The 22,852-nt window shown below is 46.7% G+C and overlaps 1 protein-coding gene across 3 annotated transcripts in view; it reads left to right on the top strand.

The window, feature by feature from the left end:
• The window catches only part of LOC119180204 (protein 5NUC), a 431,021-nt gene that overhangs the window by 335,314 nt on the left and 72,855 nt on the right, over positions 1-22,852 (top strand). The window lies entirely within an intron of this gene.

The following is a 22,852-nucleotide window of genomic DNA, read 5'->3' as shown; positions in this document are numbered from 1 at the left end:
CTCCGCGGGTTCATCGCTCGGGACTAGGCGCAGCAGAGGGCAAAGTCTACCGCCCTGCACAGGCAAATTCCTGGCAGATTCTTCCTGGCAGATTCAGCGCAAGGCCGCCGTCATCATTTCCTCCTCAGATGGCCCCGTGACGCACCGCCAAGTGCTGGAGAAGGCCAGGACCGCTGTCAACAACATCGACAAGTGAGGCTGTGCGGCACACGTCCAGGGTCGCTCCTTTCGGGACGCTGTCGCCTCTGGTGATCCTGCAGCGTTGGTGTCTCCTCCTCGCCCTCCTACCAGTGCACCTACAGCAAGCGCGAGTGCCCAATCGCCCCCTCCTCTGGATAGTCCCACCTCCGAGGCAGACTCGAAGGAAGCGGTGATCACTGCGGTTGTTGCTGCTATCCGCGCTGTGATTGTGTTCCTGCCACCTGATTCTCCGGCTCGTGGTCTCTGTGTTGATGCTATCACTCCGCATGGAGCGATCGTTCCGGCGAATCAATACGACGGAACTACCAGATCGAGTTCATCGGGACTCTCATCTGCGTGTGCGGCTAAAGTTTTTTCTAATTTCTTCTTATTTTCTTTCGTTTTTTCTTCTTTCTTTCTTTTCTTTTGTTAGCTGAACTGAACCTTTCTTTTTCTTCTTTTTTTCCTTCTTTTCTTTCCCGCGCTTGGACTATGTTCCCTGGCCAGTGTTCCGTGCAGCCGCTCGATTGATTTATCGAGGCCAACAGCACACTAATCTGTGAGTTCAACTGAACTGTTTGTAGCGTTAACTACACTGGCCTCGCTGAGCCAATTTTGCGTGGCACTGGTCTGCGCATGCGAAATGATACTCCGCCACCGCCGCGCGCAGCTTGCTGCCGGTGTGCGCGCAATTCGATGCGCTGTGCAGACGATCAGTGGTGTCATGCACCGGAGCCAGCACTTCCCTCCCACTCGGCCGCGGCCGAGTGCGACTCGCCGCCGCTGGTGTGCGCTTTCCAGAGGAGTGCCGTCAGAGCCTTGGTAGACATATGGACGCCGACGCACGCGCCATCCCTGTGCAGTCGCCATCTGACACTGCGCTGGAGCCGCTTGATTGCGCCTCTGACTGGCGTTTGCCACTGTGGTATAACCATGGAGAAGGAGAGTGCAAATGCTGCTCAACGGTGCAGTAGAGCGGAGAACCCTAACTCATTGGATCCCAAAGTAGTTGCCCGGCAAAGTAAATATACATGTGCCAAATGATACATATACCGTGTGTGTGTCATTGGAACAGCTATAAGCATGATATCTGGAAAGCTAAGAATAACCAGCTGAACTTTTGCTAACGCAACGTATATCCTGGCATAGCTGAGTTAAGCCACTGCCATTTTTTTTTCTCGTTGAACTGAAACATTTCTGTGTTTTTTGTTTTGTTTTTTCCGTCGTGCTACGCGCTCATTGGAGTGTTTCCTCGTCAATTCATGCGCCTCTTCGCCTCATCTTCTTTTCCGGTGATTTATTTGCCCCGCCTTCTCGGCGGTTTTTCCTGACGGTTGCGGATCATTGCGGCCGTTCGGACGCGCACTAAGTAATGCGGCGCGAATGCCATTTCTAACCTTCTCTTACATCTTTTCTTCTGTCTCTTTAATTTCCATTCCCCTATTTCCTGCGCAGAACTGTGGAGGTGCTCTCCTTTGAGAGAGGCAGTAACGGAACTGCACTTATTTCTTCCTTTTTCCTCGTTTAAGAGCCACTTCCTACGTGCACACTAGCGGGAAGCCTGCCGCGACGGCGTCCCGCCCTTCGGCGCGATCGTGTGATAAGCATTGTCCGCGCCGCGAGATTTTCGAAGGCTCACGGCTTCTTTTCGCCGACAAATGGAGAGAGATGGCGCGGGGGAGGCGACGCCCACGTGAGGAGTGGGCTCGAGTGATGCGGGTGATGAAGTGGGTGAAGCGAGATGGTAGTGGTGGTAAAAACATTTATTGGCACATTAGAGCGAGGGGGCCTTGCCGGTTCATGGCACGTGGGCGCTTACTCACGGTGAGAAGGCACCCTTACAAAGCAGAGAAAAGCCCTCTAAGTGCCATCCTCCTCATCGCACGCAAGATGACCCGGCGCTGATGAAACGCAGAAGTGCTGGTCATGATGATCTCCCATTATGACACTGCCACAGCTGGAGGTGGGATATGCGGGAAGGTGGGACATGTGAGGAGTATGTGGATGAAGTCTCCAGGTTTGCCGCAAAGTTTGTACGAAAAGGGGAATTGGTCCAGGTAACGGGCGTTTATTAATACGGGATATGGAGCAGTCCGAATTAGTAGGCGTCGCCAATGTGCGGCCGGCACTATGTTCAGTGATGGGGCATTCTGGGGGTGCGTATATTCTTCGTTAATACCGGTAATACGACATAATATAACGAAAAGAGAGCAAGCGCTCCTCGAACTGTGGAAGGAGCTCCATTTCTCCTACCGGGAATGTGACACCTCGGGCTAGAGAATGAGCCTTTTCGTTGCCAAGGAGGCCGGCATGTGCTGGCGTCCAGATGAGGGTTGTTTAACGCTGAGGCTGCCATAAGCGTAGCAAGCAAGCAGCGGTACGGGATATCAAGCCATTGGCGTAATCGAGATGGAGCTGACAGGCAGCGAGCGCACGGTAGGCGAGGGAGACACGTCACCGCGCTCTGATACTAAAGCCTCAGCAACTTGGCGCTGCTCCGACACCTGCGGGGAAGGGAGGGGTGAGGACGAAGAGACAGCGTTACACAGGCTAGTCAAAAAGCTGCTTCGACTCTGAAACACAAAGAGCCTGCAACACAAAATCACTCAATTATGTGCCTTAATTTATTTGTCACACCTGGCATCATTTTGCCCATTGCAGACATACATCACAAAAGGACATTTTTATAAACATGTCAGAGTGGAAAGTGCGTGTCCTCAAACTATATTTATCTGAAAGTTTGGCAAAAAACGCACGGCTTGAACTAAGGCGTGCTGGGCTTTTTCTTACAGAGCTAAAGTGGTCTAAAAACAAGCAAGCTAGTACGTATACATCGTAATACAGTTTTGCTAGTGCAGTCTGACACATGGGCAATTGTGGGGTCACACCAGTGACCCCACAATTGAAATATTTGTGCCAGAACCTTCATACATGTCCCCTCACTAAAAATACAGTGCTGGTAGCATTTCGTCTATTGTTCCTGTGTGAGGTTATAAAAATATCTTAGAACTCTTGAGCTTCGCCTTTAAGAGTTGAATGCGACAGCAAAATCCGGCCCCTAGTGCACCCTCAAACCGCTAAGTGCATACTTAATCATATGTCTTGTTACATACACACGCACGCACACAAACACGCACACAGTAAATTGCACCAGCGCGCGCTATCATCGCTGAATGGGCTCGTTTGCGTCGTGACATCTGTCGAACAAAATGCGTTAAAGGAGTACTGAAACACTTTTTCAAGTACCAATGAAATGAATTCACTATAAGAGCTCATTGCCTCACGAATTCAACGCCACAAAAATTTTAAGAACCCGTCCAGTGCGAGTGGAGTAACAAAGGTTTGTCGCATGCTGCAAGTGAATTATCTCTACACTCGTCCCGTCCCGACGAAAGCGCCGGCAGCTAAGCAAGGCGGGGTGGCAGGGCAGAAAACTACCTCGCAACGTGAGCTAGAGCATTTTTTCTTTGAATAGGCGACTTTTTTAGTGTCACCGCGCGCATGTGTGAACAAGTAGCGGCCTCCAACCGCTATCTCGGTAACTTGATTTTTCAGTCACGGACGCAGATACAGTTTTTTGCTCACAACCAATGGAGCCGACACCGGCGGCGAGTTTTCTGTGGCACGAGCTCTTTAACGCTATCGCGTTAGTAAAACTTATCACGATCTAAAGGGGTCACCATGCTGTCCTTACTTCGTCAGACCCTCTCACCTGTTTCTTTTCGATATCTTGCAAAACCGCATCATTTACTTTCCCCACCCTCTCTATGAGTACTGTCTCTCATTTTTTTGTTTGTTTCCTTTCTTTCCATGTCGGTAGGCCAATCTCAGCCATCACAGCTCAACTGCAAAATTTGTATAGCGATATTTGCACTGCTCACAGCAATGGCCAATTCCATGATGATAGTTATAGCGCGAGAACAAAGCGACGACGCAGAGACAAAAAGGACACAAAGGACATGAGCGTGTCCTTCTTGTCTCTGCGTCGTCGTTGTGTTCTCGCGCTACACCTATCGTCATGTCATACCAACAAGCCCAAGCTGCCACACTTCTAAGGCCAATTCCACCCACATTGTGCGCTGAAATTCAAGACACGTATGCCCCGCACGCTTCACAACAGCGCGTGCGGGTTATGGTGATGTTCTTTCTATATGACCATGAAGGGGTTCTCAGAATAAATTTGGCGGCCTAGGTAGTTTGCCAAATCAATTCTTGTGAACGTGCATTTATCATCTAGAAATTTTGAACAGCGAATGCAGCTATTCGTGTAATCGTATGGTGGTTTTGGGACGTCAAACTCCCCAATTATTCAATCACTTTTTGCGGCCTCGCGTTCTCACGTCGAAACTCTGTAGCGGCTCTGCCTTAGTGGTCTAGTGCTCTTCTCTGTTATGCTTCGATCTTGACTGCGTTGCGTGAAAAAAAAATGAAATACAAAAGGAATACACTTCGACACAAGGCACCCTGAATAATAAAGCTTTATTAAAGAATACAGACATATACATGTGTTTACGAGAGAACACGTGCGGTGAAACAAAAAGATTCGATGAGCCGACAGATTGTATTAGCGCTGCGCTTCCAGGAAAGCTACCTCAGCGGCAAGCAAAATAACTGAGGAATGCGCGACACATGCATCACTAGCTTTGTTGACTAGATACACCTCTTCAATTTCCCGCGCTACATTGTCCCTGAATCTAGCTTTAGCTACCGTATCACCAAACAAGATCGCGCCGCCGCACTCTCTATAATTCGATGATAGGTTAGAGCATGGTTGTCCCTTCAGAGGAGCTTTGTGATCCAGAAATAAATTACTGATACAACGCCCCTTCTGTCCAAAATAAAACTTCCCACGCGACAGTGGAGTGGCGTAGACCATAACGACAACGCAGTCGACCTCTTTCGCCCTTTGTCTGAACTGGCAAGCACCCTTGCCATGCTGCTCCCTCTCGCCACCGACACTCTTTTCATATCTCGTGGATTTGTATTAAACGGCCAAATAAACTCAATCGCTTGCTGCGTATGTACAGAATACAAAACTCTTTGGAGGAGTGGGACGCACTCCTCGCTAGCTCGGACCCGGACGTGCAACAAGCACTCTTGGACCACGTCCGGCTGGCAGCGCAAGCAAGTGGAGCCTTAGACATGTTGCCGCACCCATCTAGCTCCTAATCCCCTTCTTTTTCAACCCGATAAAGTTATTGCTTTCTGCCTCCTGCCTCCGCTTTAACATCCTGCCGAACCTTTTCCGCAAGCCTAGCCTAATGGCGCTCAGGAAACCTAGACATCATGAACCTGTCAATTTGTTTCCCAAGGTTTTCCCCGTCCTGTGCGGGCAAGGCTTTTTAAGAGCCGCCTTCAAACATATCGTTGCAACAGCATTCTTTACCGCTTTAGAATGCCCGGACCGGAAGTCTCGGACAGGCTCTTCACTTCTTTGTGCGTACATCCAACAAGCATGACACGCATTGAAAAACACATTCAAATCTAAAAAAATTGAATGCAATTGTCCTGAGGAAGCTTGAAGGTGAACTGTAATTCCGCTGCGAAGTCCTTGAAAATCTTCAGCACATGCACGCACGATTGCACATACCCATTGGAATTTACCAACACAAGATAATCGTCCACATATCTAAACAGCTTAACAGAAACCCTTTCCAAGGCCAAATTCAGGTCACGATCAACAGAACTTAAGAAACTTTCACTCGGAACGGGGAAAACACTCGACGCAATACAAATACCAGACCTTTGAGTATATAGGTCTCCTTTCTATCTGATAATACTTGAGGACAGGTACGCAGCCAAAAGCTCCGAAAATAAGCCACAGGCACACCACACTTTTCCTGAAAATTCTTTCGTCATTGTGTATCTGAATGCAGTCCTTCACACACTTGATGTGATGTGATGTTTTGCTACCAGGGTCTGTCGAATTTTCAGTTGCGACGAAAAAGCAAAGTCACAGCTTTGCCGCAAAGGCGAAGCAATGAACGGGATAGCAACAAACTAAAAGGTCACGCACAGAATGGAAAGCAGATCAAAACGTGCCCCGTGTTTCTCACGCACAAATGACGCACAAAACGTACTCGCATGTAGAGATGCACGCGAATAAGCGTCTCAGTTGGAACTTCGCTGTGTCTGAAAAGCATGCGCTGTTGGCATACGGAGACTGCAGTTATTGCAGTGACCCTTCTGCACCCGGTAACTCCAACAGAATTGTTCCAGGTAAAACCAGAGGCCACCCATGACACATGATACTCCCCTCCACCCCACCACAAGATAAGGGCACGTAAGGGAGCAACGCTTCCCTCCTTTGCGCGGGAAAAAGTACGCGTGGAAGATTAGAGCACGCGCCTCCAAGCGGTGGGGTGGGGCACGCTCATTGCGCCATCATGATGGTAATGGTAAAAACACGATAATTTCTCCAAAGTGCCTGCCAGCCGCGGTAAGTTGTAGATATAAACAACGACTCCTAGCTGGAACGTCGCTCTCTTTTCAATTGGGAGTTTCCTGCCAGCATGCAGTCTCTGGGGCCACGCCTCCAGTTGCGTGTTGCGTGTGGCCGTCGCGTGGGACCGCTTGTGTCCATACCGCTCAGTCACGAGACGTTATCGTACCACCCTGTCGCGTGATATAATCGCTGCTCGAAGGCAACTGTGAGAGCATTGGTGTATTCACAGGGCGCAGAGGCCAGAAGCAATCGCTTCGTACCGGTGGGGAGTAAAATATTAGAGTAGGGTACCGTTCGCGGCTCACGATCCAGGCATAGTTCTTTTTTCTTGGAGGCCTCGATATAAATAGCTTGTCGTTTGGACGTTCAAGGACGTTCTCCTCAATGGCTAAGTGGTGAACGGCTAACGCCCACGATTCAGAGGACCCATGTTCGATTCCGCGTGGCGGAGTCTTTTATTGCGAGAGGAATAAATGAGCACGCTCGGCTGGATTTCGCCGTTAGCGTCGGCATCGCCGTCACTCACCCTATTAGTTTACGTATGTATATGCACGAAATTGCAAGAAAGAAATAACCTAGAAACAGACTCCGTCGTGCAGAATCGAACATCGGTCCTTTCAATCGTGAGTGCAAAGAGTTCACCACAGAGCCACCGAGCAGCACGTCTCTCGCCGTTCAAATGGCGGGCTATCTATATCTACCACTTACTGCTGCTGACAGGCATCTGACAGAGAGTTACCGCGTTTTCAGCATTATCGGCAAGATGGCCCACTGAGCACGCGCCGCCACATCGCGCGATGTGGTGCGCTGTAATCTCAAACATATAATTTGCCCCGCTTAGAGGAGAGAAGCGACGCTCTCTCGCACGTCCTCATCTCCTGTGGGGAGGTGGGAAAGATTGTACATCTTGGCTGGCCTCGGTCTTCACCTGGAACGATGCTGTTTAGTTATTGGGCGAACAAAGATAACTGCAATCATTGCAGTCTCCGTTTGCCAAAAGCGCGCACTTTACAGACATGGCGAAATAACAGCTGAGACTCTTATTTGCGTGCATCTGTACCTGTGAGTACGTTGCGTTCCGTTCACTAGTGCCTGCGCATTTGAGAAAAGTCAGATGACTTTGGGTGCCTTGACATAAAGGCTTCTTTCTAAAGGAAATAACCGATTCCTTAGCTAAGTCGTCAATTCGCGACCCGATTCTACCGCACTGTCCATCATCCGCTTATGTGACTGCTGCTCGACTCCGCAGACGTACACTTATGGAAGTCTTTAGAGGTACAGCAAGAACAAACTGTACCGAATATCGCCATTTATTATATCCCTGGCGAAGAGACTTTCGGCGCACTCGTAAACAAGAAGTAGCTATCACAAGGCTGCGTCGCCGGGTACCAAATCTAAATTTGTATAAACACAGGTCTGCTCAGGCACCTTCGCCACTGTGCGCGTTCTGTGATGAACAGGAACCAATAGATCATTTCTTTTTGACCTGTGGGCGGTTTGACACATTACGAGAAAACCTTTTAGAAATACCTTTACGTGAAGTTGGCATGGAACTATCTGTGCCTGTTATTTTGTTTTTTTGGGGCTTTCATTTCTGGGTTCTCTAATGTGACAATATGCGCGGCCGACTGGGACTATAATGATGAAGCGAATGGGTTGAATAATTAACCAGTTTGATTATCCTAACGTGTCTACAAAACTATATGCGTATAAAAATCTAATTATTGCTCTATTTTAAGAATAAATTCGTTTGATTATTTATATAATTGTATGCATTGCATCAAGCACCACACTTTTCTAGGTTATCAGTAATCTTTCTATCATATCTCCATTATTTTAAATCTGACCAATAATTTTTAAAACCACTCGATTCTTGGCCAATCCCCCATAATGAGTATGCGCCACGATCAAAAGGTGAACAACAACAAGAACAACAACAACAACAACAACAACAACAACAACAACAACGTTTCGTGCGCAAGATCTGCGGGACATGTTTTGATCTCCTTTTCCTTCTGCGTGCAACCTTTGAATTTGTTGTTATCGTATTTGCTGCTACGCCTTTGCGGCAAAGCTGTGGCTTTCAAGTGCGACACATTTCAAGCAGATTTTGGAGACTTTGAGCGTATCTATCTATCTATCTATCTATCTATCTATCTATCTATCTATCTATCTATCTATCTATCTATCTATCTATCTATCTATCTATCTATCTATCTAGCCGCTCATATTTTGGTGCTCTCATGGTCACCCCCTTAACTTGGTGTGCCCCAAATTAACATTGGCGGTTGAGATGGTTTGACCAATTCAATGCGCTGCTCACAACATGAATAATGTCACATTCTCGTCGCGTACGTCGTCAGAAACTTCCCGCCAGAAGTGGCACATACCCACAGGCGAGTTTGTGCCACTGATATGCGTGTACGTTCCACAGGTGATTGACAGTCAGTATCTACCGAGGAACACGAAGAACATACATGGGCAATTTTAATGCGCGAGCTTTAAGAAATGCCTGACGTCGGTAGCGCAAGCCTGACGAAAACAAAGAATCAATGTCAGGGTACGAGCTAGAATTGAACACAAGCATTCTGCATGGCAATGAAGCATTCTACCACAGAGCTACACCAAGTGTCGGAACTACTTTTCAAATAAACGCTAATCTTCGTGAAACATCAATAGTGGTTGCAGTGCATCCTATTCAAGTTTACAAAGTACCTTTGCTCACGTGTTCGTACTCGTTGCTGAAATTTGGGAGCTTTTCCTCGCCGCAGCTTGGTCATTCGTCTTGCAACGCACATATCGCGGTTCACCAACAGGTGCTGATTACCTTGAACGACAGCTTCGAAGTCTTTTGGTATTTTGGTGCTGACGAATTGATGACGCTTGAATGAGGATTTGTTTGTTTGTTCCCCTGGGATGATGGCCAAGAAAGCGTAGTTCCGTTTTTCTGTGATCATTTTAACGATGTGTAATGAATTGGTATTATAATAGGACTAATGTGAAAAAGAACATAAAAACAGCAAACGAAAAAAAAGTCAAGTTGAGCAATTTTGAGATTTGAGGTGTTATGATTACCACTCAGCTGCGTTTACTTCACTCTGCTCTGGGGAGTAATAAATAATAATATTTTTATTGAAGATCACAAAGGTATACGCTTGGTTGCCTGAATATAATCGCAAACGGCATTGAAAGCATCCCTGTGGCAATGTCCCAAAACTGAGTCACCAAAGCTTAGCGCCTTTTCCGCCGTCAATCTAACGCCTATTTTCAGATATGGCATAACTAGTAACCTTTCTCGAAGTATAGCGTAGCGGCAACAATACAAAAAGTAATGATCTAGTGATTCCATTTCTCCGCAGAATGCGCAGAGGGGTGATGTCTGACCAGCTCTGTGTAGATACAGGTTTAGGGGGGGACACGACATCGAAATGTAGTAATTAAGACTTCGAGCTTTCTGGACTGGCTCCAGTGGGGTTGCCATGGAAACATGAGGTGGTTATATTCTGTCCATGTAGTTACCTTTTCTATCGCATCAGTAGAGATTGCTGATTTTCGATATCTTATTGCCGTTATATATTCAACATCTGGCAGTAAGAACAAAACTGGCCCATCAAGTGCGGCTCGTGTTAAGGAATCGTCCAATTCCTTTAATCTTAATCCAACCCATAGTAACCTCAGGAGTCTCAACTGCGGGGGTACTAATGTTTTGAATGTGCTTAGAATTCGAGAGTTCTCTGAAGCTGTCAGAGCTGCACAAACTGAAAAAGAATCTGTCATTATGACTGCGTTGTTTTGATTTGATTGAAGTTTTCGAAAAGCTAAAATAATCGCCACGAGCTCCGCTTCAAAAACTGGAGTAAAATCAGGCAGTCTCACTGAAAAGGACCAGTCAAGCGAATCAGAGACAATGCCTACACCTGCCTTTTGATTATTTACGGAAGCATCTGTGGCTACTATATTTTGAGTTTCTGCATGCTCCAAGTAATCTAATAATATGTTATTTAAAAATTTGAGAGATTGTAACTCGGTGTTTTGGGGTAATATATCATCATACTCAATAATAACATGACAATTCGAGTCATTAGTCTCAATTACATTTCTAATATTCACATTTATACTTTGTAGAGTCTTTTGTACAAACATTATCTGAGGTGTGTGAAACCGTGGCCAATGAGCAGGAAAGAAGGCGTCTGGGTTTGCGATAAAAGCATATTGAGATCTTCTTGCCGGTAAGCTATAAAATTTTGAAAATGCTTGTACGGTCAAAATTCAAAATCGACAAAGTAGTGTAGGCAGGCGCGCTTCCTGGTACAATACGTTGACAGCCACAAATCTAGGGAGTCCCAGACACATTCGCAGTGCTTCTCGCTCCAAGACTACTAGAGGTTTCGTTTTATAAGCAGGGCCACCCGAGAATAATATGCAGCTGAATTCCATGATGGGGCGCATATACATCTTGTACAACGTTATCAAGTTGTGCCTCCGTAACCCATATTTCCGGTTACTTAGCTTGTGTAGTAAGCCTGAAGCCCGCTGTGCTTTGGTAGTTATATACCCTATGTGTGGACTCCAGTTAAGTTTGTCATTATAAATGATTCCCAAATGTCTTATAGAGTCTACTTGCTGGATGGGTTCCTGTTTATATAGAATTGAAATTGAAATTGGCTCTGCAAGCAGAAACGCCATGAGCGCACTTTTGTTGACATTTAACGATAACGAAATCGACTGCAACCAAATTTCTAACATGTTAATATATCATTGTAATTTAAGTTGTAGTGAGTAAATACTACAGTCAGCGATATCATCAGCATGAATGTAGACAGTAACTTCTTGATCTGTTGGAATAGTGCTCATTAAAGTGTTAAATAATACTGGAGATAAGACTGCTCCTTGGGGAACTCCGCGCGTTTGTTTAAATCTAGATGAGGAACATCCATACATGACGCAGTAGAATTCTCTTGTATTTAAGAATTCTGCCCCCCACTCAATAAAATATTGCGGGAAATTCAATCTCTTTAGCGTATTTAACAATATGTAGTGCTCCACACTGTCATACGCCTTGACTATGTCAAACGTTACTAAAGCAGCGTATTGCCTTCTTTTTCGGGCGAGCTTTATTCGGCTCTCTAAATCAGCATGGGCACACCGAATAGAGAAACTAGTAAGAAAGCCGATTCGGTTCGGTTTTATTACTAAATTGTCTGCCATCCAGATACTTACTCGGTTATGTAGGACCCTCTCCACTAGTTTGACCTTGTTAGATGTTAGAGAGATTGGTCTGATATTATCGACTGTTAATCATATTGAATGAGGAGGGACGCTGACTTCTTCTTTTAGCACATTCAGGGAGTGCGACTTCCGGATGTCATGCGTGGCTGTAGTGCTTTTCTATGGATAGTGTTAACGTATTTGTTCTCAGGTCGATAAACGCACCAGGACGGCTGAAGTTCATTCCAAGAATGATATCTGTTGAGCTATGCTTTAGTGCGACGAAGCTTGCTGCATAAATGCGACTGTTAATGGTTACTCTAGCTGCGGTGATTCCTGCGGGTGAGACAATATGATCTCCGGCTGCACCTATTTCAGGGCCTTCTCAAGTGGTTTTAACTTTATCCAACTTCGCGGCGAAAGACCTACTGGTGAAGGAATAATATGCTCCGGTGTCGACCAGAGGTGCGACGCTGTGGCCGTCGATGAGAATGTCGAGTTCTCTAGCTCGTCGCCTGGCGTTGCAATTGGGTCGCGGTGTCGGATCACGGCTACGACCGTGTGTACCAATCTTTCGCCGTTGCATCCTCACATCCACTTTTGGCCGCAAAGTTTCGACATCGGCATTACATAGGGGTTGCTGCGGGTTCTTGAAGTTAAGTCGTGGCGTCTTCGTCATCGGCGGACGATCTTTGGTAGTTCATCGTACAGCAACTGCACGCACCTCCATCGGTTTCTGTTCTTAGTTTTCCGAATACAGGCTAGGCGACCAGCCCCTGGTCGGGCCAGTGTACACTCTAATAAATTTTACACCCGAAAAATGTAAAACGGGTGTACGCAATGAACACCCTTTCTACGCCCCATTTTTTAAGTTTGAGGTGGCCGTAATTGAAACACCCTCAAAACACTCTATTTACACCTTTATATTTAAGGTGTAATGAACAAGGCTACAAACAATTGGTTGATATGTGGGGTTTAACGATCCAAAACCACCATACGATTATGAGAGACGCTGTAGTGGAGGGCGCCGGAAATTTCGACCACCTGGGGTTCTTTAACGTGCACCCAAATCTGAGCACACGAGCCTACAAGGCTACAAATGCACGACATTTTCGGGCCGTTTCACTTATACTGTTTGTATACGTTAACCATCTTGATACCAGCAAGACTCCCACTACTAGCTGCTTGCAAGTCTAGTAATGAATGGAAGCAGAAAGTAATGTGACCGAAACGCAGTTTGCGTCGATAAAGCATGCACACTACTATAAGATGGAAGATACAATAGAAGCGACGCTTGTTCAATAGAGTAAGGGCCGATTCTCCTGTACCTGTTTCTTACATCTGTGTCATTTGCGTGATTAGTCAACACTCACAAAGTACACTGATTTGCCTGAACAAGGTAATGTGGCGCACATTGGTGTAGCCATGCAGGGAACACTCCCCCCTCCCCTCCCCCCCATCTTCCATAATATCGAAGCTTTTAAAGCTGGAGATAAAACGTCCCTCACCTGCAAAAAATACAACAGCACAGTTGTTGAGCCATAACCACCACGTCAAAAGGCCATCATGTCCCTTAAAAACGAACATTGACGTCATTTATTTTTAGCAGCACGTTTTATTTAATTACTGTAGCGAATATTCCTCGTCATCACCATCATCATCATCATCATCATCATCATCATCATCAGCCTGACTACGTCCACTGTAGGACAAAGGCCTCTCCCATGTTTCGCCAGTTAACCCGGTCCTGTGCCTGCTGCGGCCAATTTATACCCGCAAAGTTCTTGATCTCATCTGCCCACCTAACCTTCTGTCTCCCCCTAACCTGCTTGCCTTCTCTGGGAATCCAGTCAGTTACCCTTAATGACCAGCGGTTATCCTGTCTACGCGCTACATGTCCGGCCCATGTCCATTTCGTCTTCTTGATTTCAGCTATGATATCCTTAACCCCCGTTTGTTCCCTAACCCACACTGCTTTCTTCTTGTCTTTTAAGGCTGCACCTACCATTTTTCTTTCCATTGCTCTCAGCGTTGTCCTCAACTTAAGCGGAATCCTTTTTTGTACGTCTCCAGGTTTCTGCTCCGTAGCTAAGTACCGGCAAGATACAGCTGTTATATACCTTCCTCTTGAGGGATAGTGGCAATCTACCTGTCTTTATTTGAGAGTGCTTGCCAAATATGCTCCACCCTATTCTTATTCTTCTAGTTACTTCGATCTCGTGGTTTGGCTCCGCGGTTGTTACCTGCCCTAAGTAGACATAGTCTTTTACAACTTGAAGTGCACTATTACTTATCTCGAAGCGCTGCTCTTTTCCGAGGTTGTTGTACATTTTTTTCGTGTTCTGCAGATTAATTTTAAGACCCACCTTTCTGCACTCCTTGTCTAACTGCGTAATCATGAGTTGCAATTCGCCTCCTGGCTTACTCAGCAATGCAATGTCATCGGCAAAGGGCAGGTTACTAAGGTACTCTTCATTAACTCTTATCCCTAACTGTTTCCATTCTAGGCTTCTGCAAACCTCCTGTAAGCACGCGGTAAATAGCATTGGGGAACTTGTGTCCTCCTGCCTTAAACCCTTCTTGATTGGTATTCTGTTGCTTTCTTTATGAAGCACTATGGTAGCAATTGATCCCCTGTAGATTTATTCCGGGATGTTTATATATACTTCATCGACGCCCTGATTCCGCAGTGTATGCATGACGGCTGATATTTCTACTGAATCAAACACCTTCTCGTAATCTATGAAGGCTATGTATAGTGGTTGGTTATATTCCGAGCATTTCTGTACTACCTGATTGAAAGTATGAATGTGGTCGATTGTTGAGTAGCCTGTTCGAAACCCTGCTTGTTCCTTTGGTTGATTGAATTCTAATGTTTTCTTTACTCTGTTGGCAATTACCTTTGTGTATAGCTTGTATACTACAGAGAGCAAGCTGATCGGCCTGTAATTCTTCAAGTCCTTGTCATCTCCTTTCTTATGTATTAAGATGATGTTAGCGTTCTTTCAAGACTCTGGTACTCTTCCCGTCAAGAGACACCTCGTAAACAGAGTGACTAGTTTTCTAACACAATCTGTCCTCCATCTTTCAGCAGGTCTGATGTTACCTGATCCTCACCAGCAGCTTTGCCTCTTTGCATGCTCTCCAAAGCTTTTCTTACTTCTTCTATCATTACTGGTGGGGTGTCATCTGGGTTAGTGTTAGTTCTTATAGTATTAAAGTCGTAGTTATCCCGGCAACTGTACAGATTTCTGTGAAACTTCTCCGCTATTTTAACTATCCTATCCACATTGGTAGTTATTTTGCCTTCTTTGTCCCTTAGTGCATACATCCGATTTTTGCCTATCCCAAGTTTCCTTTTCATTGCTTGGACGCTTCCTCCATTTTTCAGAGCGTGTTCAATTTTCTTCATGTTATACCTTCTCACATCGCATACCTTACGCCTATTAATCAACTTTGAAAGCTCTACCAGTTCTATTTTGTCTGTTGTACTTGAGACTTTCATGATTTGACGCTTCTTAATGAGATTCTTCGTTTCCTGGGAAAGCTTCCCAGTGTCCTGTCTAACTACCCTGCCTCCAACTTCCACTGCACACTCCTTATTGATACTCGTCAGACTATCATTCATTGTATCTAAGCTAAGGTTGGTTTCCTCGCTAGCAGCCCAGTACCTGTTCTGAAGCGAGACTGAATTCCTGTACTTTCGCTCTCAGTGCTGGCTCATTGATTTGGTGCTTGCGTATCAGTTTCTGTCGTTCCTTCTTCAAGTTTAGGCGAACTCGAGACCATACCATTCTATGGTCACTGCATCGTACCTTGCCAACCACTTCCACATCGTGCCCGATGCCTGGGTGAGCACTCATTATGAAATCTAGTTCGTTCTTATTTTCGCCATTAGGGCTCCTCCATGTCCACTTGCGGTTTCCTCGTTTTTGATAGAAGGTATTTCAAATCCGTAAACTATTGCGTTCTGCAAATTCTACTAGTAACTCTCCTCTGGCGTTTCTAGTACCGATGCCATAGTCTCCTACTGCATGGTCTCCACTGCTTCTTTATACCTTTGCATTAAAGTCTCCCATCAGTATAGTATACTGTGTTTTTACCTTACTCATTGCCGATTCCAAGTCTTCATAGAAGCTTTCAGCTGAAGCGTCATCATGGCTGAATGTAGGTGCGTAAGCTTGTAACACCTTCATCTTGTATCTAATACTCAGTTCAATTACTATACCTACCACCCTTTCATTAATGTTATAGTAATCCTCTATGTTGCGAGCTATGTTTTTGTGAATTAGGAACCCCACTCTCATTTCTCTTCTGTCGGCCAAGCCCCTATAGCAAAGGCCGTGCCCATTCTGTAGCACCGTATATGCATCATCTGTCCTCCTATCCTCTCTGAGCCCTATTATGTCCTATTTAACACCCTCTAGCTCCTCGAATAGTACAGCTAGACTTCTGTCACGGACGGCTATTTTCGGCGACACCGCGTCACGGCAATTAACGGGCGCCGTACTCCCCGACTGACCGTGAGAAACGGCGGCACATGAAAGGGAACCGATAAGTGCAAAATGGGGGTGCTCTCCTTAGAACGTCGCCGCCGACAGTTAATCCTTTTGTAACCGTGGCAACGTCTGCAAGGTCGTAGAAGGCCGCGGTATACCCCGTACAAGGATTAGACTACAAGACGCCCGGCTGAGAGCTAAGTGGTTGACCGTTCCCACGGAGAAAAGCGTGGGAAACACTCTGGTGGCCAAGCCGTATGACAACAACCCGACAGGTTGTCACTCCCGCTAGTTGCGGGCCCTCTCCCTATTAAAAAGGGGTGGGGTCAAAATATTTTTGGGGCGGAGTTTCCCCTCAATTAAGCGCGCATGATTGGACCCAGGTAGAGGTCTCTTGTCCCCAAGGAAGAGAGCGAGGAGACACGAGGGGGATTTAAGCGCAGGATTTTGCCCTGCTAGGCAGACTAGTCGCTGACCAAGATGGTGTAGAAACAGATCAACAAGCATCTCTTCTAGAAGTTTTTAGTGTGGCTCTGTATCGGCTGGCCACCTAAACTTAGCCGTTCGTCTAGTTGTGACGCGATATTAACGTCTGCAACGTAGACATCGGGACTTCGCCTCGAGTTAGCTCAACCTGCTCGAAGTCACCTGCAAGCACTAGCCTCCCGGAGCCACCAGCGTTGCAACACCGCCGACATCGCAGTCGTGCCAGAACTCTCTTCGACTTCTCGCATCCGATCGTCGGGGACACAACGCTGCCGGTCATCACACGTATGCCTTCACCTGTTTATATCTTCGAACTATCTACTCCGTAGTTCTATTGTTGTTAGTTTGTGTAGTTTGTGATAGTTCTCTCGCGTAAGCTGATTTATTGTTTTGTATATATTTTTTTAGTTGCATCAAGTGTTTATGTGCTTTGCTGGTTGTATTGAAGTGTTGTATTATATCCCGTGTGCTGCAATGTCACTAGAGTAAAGTTGTTTTGTTTTCTCACGTCTCTGATCTCTTCACTGTCTCTGCTTGCGTGCGGAACGAACCAACCTGCTGTCATTACCGTCGCCGACTTCGCGCTGGCGACGCTTGAGTGGCAGCTTGAAACAAAACTGGCGTCCGCGAGACAGGACGTTCCGTACAAAGAGTAAGACGGTGAGGGGTGAACGAGAACCGTGCGGACAGCGTGGTGATAGAGCCGCACAGTTGAAGCGGTTGTATCCTGCATAAGATTACGCTGGTTTTATAGTGGTATTATAGTGACAGTTTGCAGTATGGAGTGTATAGATTTTGATAAGTGGATCGCGTACGGTAAACAGTTAGGCCTCGAGGGCGCCGAACTGAGACAATGGGTTAAGGAACAGCAGGAACAGGTGCAAGCCAGAGAAGAGCGGGCACGGGCCCGGGAGAAAAGAAAAAAAGAAAGGGAGAGAGAGCGCGAAGAAAGGGAGAGAGAGCGCGAAGAAAGGGAGAGAGAACGCGAAGAAAGGGCGAAAGAACGAGAAGCGGCAAGGAAAGAAAGAGAGAGAGAGCGCCAAGAAAGGGCGAAAGAACGAGAAGCGGCAAGGGAAGCCGGAGAACGGGAAGTGCAGTTACTGCAATTAAAGATTAGCCTCAGTGAGGGTAGCAGGGTGAGCCGATCCAGCAGTGAGCACGGCGATGCCGGCGAGGAACTGGCAGTTGAGCGAGACACATGGTGTCAAGGGCTACTCACGGTTCTGCCTTGCGAGGCAAATGAAGCTGTTGCGCGACTCGGTCAGCAGAACGCGAACAACTACGAGGTAGTTAAGGCAGAGATGCTCCGGATGTTCGGAACTTCTGTCTGGACAAAAGAAGAGCAGCTCAGACAAGAGTCTGAAAGAGAGCGCGAAGCAGAAAGACAAGAGTCTGAAAGCAAGGCGCGTCGGAAAGCGTTGGACATTGAAGCGCGTCATGAAACGCCAGAACGAGAAATCGCGCTAGAAAAGGGCCCGCATATTCTCGAATGCATCCATATAAATGATGTAGAGAACGAGGCCTTGGCCGGTCTCGAGGTAGAGACAGTATCAAAAAACGGTCCTAGCGAGGATGAGGTGTGTGCCAGCAGCCTTAATGGACTCAGTAAGAAGCTGGAAACCATCCTCATGCCTCGAGAGGACGTCTCGAGATCGTCACATGCAGATGGGGTTAGCACAGTGGCTAAACACAGCGAGAACGCGACGCTTCAGGAGTGCAGCGATGCCATCGGAGAGGGCCCAGTTATTGGTTTCATCAGCATTAACAAAGATAATTTGGCCCGGCAGTCCGTCGTGACACCGAGTTCAAAATGTTTGAGCGTGGGGCAAAATGTAGCACAAGCTCCAACGAGCTCCCCGACTTCTGAGGTCACGACGCGACATGATGATGGCATCGAGAGAAAAGAGGCAAGCAAACATCGCCGAAAAAGAAAGAAGCGAAAGCGTTCGGCACTGCCTAAGCCTAGGACTAGTCCCACCCCGTCGCCAGAAAGACGAAGGGGTAGGCATTCAATCACTTTTAGGAAACGTCAATGGTGGCGTTCAGCCTGGCACAAGCGGCGAGCCAGCTTTGGAGGAGGAAAAGGAGGTGCATCACCCAAACGAAAGGCGCGTTTTAGTTCGACAACTTCAGGAAGGCGACCTTGTCCGAAGGGTGAACCTCGAAAGATCACAAAAGCTAAAAACCGCGTCGGGGCGAACACAAAGGGACAGTGGCCCCAGTTTTCCCCCTGTTTCTGGCGTCCCTTTCAAATTCCTGAGGGGAACAGGCCAAAGTGGAAAATAAGGTGTGATGGCAGTGCACTGCTTAGAGTTTGCATTTTGTATCCTCTGGCGTGTTCGAAAAAACCGCCGGGACCGCGACCCCATCTTGTGCGATTCAAGCGAATGTAATTGAGAAAAGGGGGGCGGTCAGTTTGAAGAATTGTTGCACGTGCGTGCTAAGTATGGTTACTTAGTGTTGCTTTGCAGATGGAGACTTCAGTCATAACTTTTGCAAGTACGTGATGCGGTGTAAATTGTTCAGAAGGAAAACCGCCGAGCCAAAGGCTGAGAGTTAGCATCGAATTAGTTTATTCATGAGTGCGAAAATTTGCATAAAGGTAAAAACCAAGAAAATGTGTTATTTTTCTAGTGTTCATAGGTTTAGTGTTATGTCGCATGCCTTCACTGTCATGTGGATATGGCGTGAATTGGCATATAAGGAGGAAGATGTTAGCATAAACCGAATGATTTCGTAAATTGATTAAGATTGGCGTGACCCGGTACAGTTGTCGTTGCGCGCATTGAGACTTGAGGTCTATGAGCATGTTTTTTTCCCCCTTCCGTCGGTTGTTTTCTGTTGTATGCACGTATTTCGTTGTACAAGAAGTGTATTTTGAGTTATTTTATTTTTGCTTGGTGCATTGGTTGTTTACTTGCTGTAGTGCACATTGAAGGATTGCACTACAGTTGAGGAGCGCACCTGTTCCGTTTTATTTGGTAGTATACATTCGTGCAGTGTATTCTGTATTGATGGCTGCCGTACACGGCTATTTGCTCTTCTTGTTTGTATGGTGCATTGCTATTGTTGCGTGTAAATGAAGCTGGTACTCTAACCATTGGTTGTTTTTCCTTTTGTTGTTACTTTGATGCACTCTGCCTACTTATGTTGTGTATGAGAGGGACAGTCCTCATGTCTCCCTTGTTGGTGGTGTTTTGTTCCTTGTTGTCGGAAAAATTCCCCTCCGTGCGAACAAATGTTATGAATAACATTCTGAAAGTGGGGGGCAATGTCACGGACGGCTATTTTCGGCGACACCGCGTCACGGCAATTAACGGGCGCCGTACTCCCCGACTGACCGTGAGAAACGGCGGCACATGAAAGGGAACCGATAAGTGCAAAATGGGGGTGCTCTCCTTAGAACGTCGCCGCCGACAGTTAATCCTTTTGTAACCGTAGCGACGTCTGCAAGGTCGTAGAAGGCCGCGGTATACCCCGTACAAGGATTAGACTACAAGACGCCCGGCTGAGAGCTAAGTGGTTGACCGTTCCCACGGAGAAAAGCGTGGGAAACACTCTGGTGGCCAAGCTGTATGACAACAACCCGACAGGTTGTCACTCCCGCTAGTTGCGGGCCCTCTCCCTATTAAAAAGGGGTGGGGTCAAAATATTTTTGGGGCGGAGTTTCCCCTCAATTAAGCGCGCATGATTGGACCCAGGTAGAGGTCTCTTGTCCCCAAGGAAGAGAGCGAGGAGACACGAGGGGGATTTAAGCGCAGGATTTTGCCCTGCTAGGCAGACTAGTCGCTGACCAAGATGGTGTAGAAACAGATCAACAAGCATCTCTTCTAGAAGTTTTTAGTGTGGCTCTGTATCGGCTGGCCACCTAAACTTAGCCGTTCGTCTAGTTGTGACGCGATATTAACGTCTGCAACGTAGACATCGGGACTTCGCCTCGAGTTAGCTCAACCTGCTCGAAGTCACCTGCAAGCACTAGCCTCCCGGAGCCACCAGCGTTGCAACACCGCCGACATCGCAATCGTGCCAGAACTCTCTTCGACTTCTCGCATCCGATCGTCGGGGACACAACGCTGCCGGTCATCACACGTATGCCTTCACCTGTTTATATCTTCGAACTATCTACTCCGTAGTTCTATTTTTGTTAGTTTGTGATAGTTCTCTCGCGTAAGCTGATTTATTGTTTTGTATATATTTTTTTAGTTGCATCAAGTGTTTATGTGCTTTGCTGGTTGTATTGAAGTGTTGTATTATATCCCGTGTGCTGCAATATCACTAGAGTAAAGCTGTTTTGTTTTCTCACGTCTCTGATCTCTTCACTGTCTCTGCTTGCGTGCGGAACGAACCAACCTGCTGTCATTCCCGTCGCCGACTTCGCGCTGGCGACGCTTGAGTGGCAGCTTGTAACAACTTCCCTCACTAGATAAGGTTCTAGCGTTAAACGTTGCCAAGTTCAAGTTCCAATGGCGGCCTGTCCAGATCCAGAGATTCTTAGCACCCTCTGCTGCGTTGCAGATGTGATCGCCGCCGTGGTCAGTTGCTTCGCAGCTGCTGGGGACTGAGGGCCGTGAGTAGTTTGACGTATGCATGTGGGAGGTTGTAGCCAGGTACTGCACCAGGGTGGCCAATTCTTCTCTAGTGAGGGAGTGTGTTACCGGTGGTGGTTACCGGTGAGGCCGCACTTCAGGCTTCTTAATGCAGTACCATCACGACGCGGATTTTTTTTTATCCGGTTGCGAACTGCGTGGCACTGGGATTTGAGCCACGGACCTTTTGCATGCGAGGCCGATGTTCTAACCACTACGCCATCGCTGCTGTTCCTCTCATGTGTCTTAAAAGTGCGTCATGAAAATTAGGAAGAGGACACGGACCATAAATTAAATTGCAGAGTGAGGACACTTCAATGACCTTGACGCAGCCTTGTTCACGATGACGGGAGCCTTGTTGACTAAGGTGCACAGAAAGCTCTCCTCAGGGTAGCCGAAACGCATTCTCCAGTTTTTTCTCCCTCTCTCTCTCTGTTTTTTGTCCATCCCCTACCTTTGATCTATATAACTTTCCCAGCAGACGTGCTTCGGTTAAAGCCTTGACCTTGTAAGTATTGAGAAAACAACATTGATGAAATATTTTCAGCCACGGTCTTGTTCCAAGGACTGCAAGCTAAGCACAAATGTATTGTCACAACGTGAAGAAGTAGTATTTAACAGGTTGGAAAGTAGCAGCAGGTCAGTAGTTGTTGTTGTTGTTTTTGTTGTTTCCCTGTGCAAATGGCTCGTACCCAAAGAAGGGGACTGGCCGATTATAAGGTGAATTTGCCCTAAACTTCCAGCAATGCGTCATTCCTACAAATTTTTTGTAACTTAATTTTGATTTGAAATATCGATATCAAGTTTGCATAACAAAAAGAAGACAAATAGTGGGACAGTAATTTAGCAAGAAAATCGTTTAGTCGCAGTGATGTATTCTTGAACGGCGAATAAAACATCCCTGTGGGTGAAACCCAGTGTAGAGGCTCCAAATGAAAGGAGATCAGGTTGTGATAGTTGCAAGCCCAGTACTTGAAGAGGTGGTGCTAGTATGGTTTGCCTGAATAAATCGTAACAGCGACAATGTAATAAAAAAAGACTGATCGTTTCCTCTTGATTACAGTAAATGCACATAGGGGAATTCAATATGCCTGATCTACGCAAGTAAAAATTGAGGGAGGTAACGCGGCAACGAAATTTCGTGATGACAACTTCCATCATCCTTGAATTAGTCAGTTCACTGTGCCAGGGAAATAAGTGTTTGTACTCTGGGGAAGCCGTCAGTGCAGGGTCAGAGAAATTTTGCCTGATCTTAAGTGTGCGAAATCGCGCCACCGTAATGTATACTGTATGAGGGAAAATAAGAATAATTGGTGTCGAAAGGGATGCCTTCGCAAGAGAATCAGCTGTTTCTTTTATTTACTGCGCGCCAGAGCGTTCCTCTTCTTTCTTGTTATTGCTTGCTGCATAAAAACGTGCAGATGCGCGTATGCGCTGTCGTCTTCATC

This window comes from Rhipicephalus microplus, chromosome 7 (assembly GCF_043290135.1).
Source record: "Rhipicephalus microplus isolate Deutch F79 chromosome 7, USDA_Rmic, whole genome shotgun sequence".
Taxonomy (NCBI): Eukaryota; Metazoa; Arthropoda; class Arachnida; order Ixodida; family Ixodidae; genus Rhipicephalus; species Rhipicephalus microplus.
Note: the sequence above shows the minus strand (reverse complement) of the source record. Positions and strands in the feature narration are given on the sequence as shown.